This window comes from Trichechus manatus, unplaced genomic scaffold, assembly GCF_000243295.1.
Source record: "Trichechus manatus latirostris isolate Lorelei unplaced genomic scaffold, TriManLat1.0 scaffold00006, whole genome shotgun sequence".
NCBI classification, from domain to species: Eukaryota; Metazoa; Chordata; class Mammalia; order Sirenia; family Trichechidae; genus Trichechus; species Trichechus manatus.
The window spans coordinates 5,719,757-5,721,008 of record NW_004443942.1 but is presented as its reverse complement, the minus strand read 5'-3'; positions in this window follow the sequence as shown (position 1 = coordinate 5,721,008).

The following is a 1,252-nucleotide window of genomic DNA, read 5'->3' as shown; positions in this document are numbered from 1 at the left end:
AAAATAATTCACCATGATCAAGTGGGATTTATACCAGGTATGCAGGGATGGTTCAACATTAGAAAAACAATCAATGTAATCCATCACATAAATAAATAAAACAAAAGACAAGAACCACATTATCTTATCAACTGACGCAGAAAAGGCATTTGACAAAGTCCAACATCCATTCATGATAAAAACTCTCAGCATAATAGAAATAGAAGGGAAATTCCTCAGCATAATTAAGGGCATTTATACAAAGCCAATATACAACATCATCTTAAATGGAGAGCATCTGAAAGCATTCCCCTTGAGAATAGGAACCAGACAAGGATGCCCTTTCTCACCACTCTTATTCAACATTGTGCTGGAGGTACTAGCCAGAGCAATTAGACTAAAAAAAAGAAAGAAAGGGCATTCAAATTGGTAAGGAAGAAGTAAAAGTATCTCTATTTGCAGATGATATGATCTTATGCACAGAAAACCCCAAAGAATCCAAGAGAAAACTACTAGAACTGACAGAAGATTTCAGCAAAGTATCAGGATACAAGATAAACATACAAAAATCAGTTGGATTCCTCTACACCAACAAATAGAACTTCTAAGAGGAAATCACCAAAGCAATACCATTTACAATAGCTCCCAAGAAGATAAAATACTTAGGAATAAATCTAACCAGAGACGTAAAAGACCTATACAATGAAAACTACAAGACACTATGACAAGAAACCAGAAGAGACCTGCATAAGTGGAAAAACATACCTTGCTCATGGATAGGAAGACTTAACATTGTGGAAATGTCAGTTCTACCCAAAGCGATCTACAGATACAATGCAATCCCAATCCAAATGCCAATGGCATTTTTTAATGAGATGGAGAAACAAATTACCAACTTCATATGGAAAGGGAAGAGGCCTTGGATAAGTAAAGTATTACTGAAGAAGAAGAACAAAGTGGGAGGCCTCCCACTACCTGATTTTAGAATTTACTATACTGCCACGGTAGTCAAAACAGCGTGGTACTGGTACAACAACAGATACATAGACCAATGGAAAAGAATTGAGAATCCAGATGTAAATTAATCTACCTATGAGCAGCTTATATTTGACAAAGTCCCAAAGTCCATTAATTGGGGAAAAGACAGTCTCTTTAACAGATGGTGCTGGCATAACTGGATATCCATCTACAAAAAAACAAAACAAGACCCATACCTCACACCATGCACAAAAACTAACTCAAATGGATCAAAGACCTAAATATAAAATCTAAA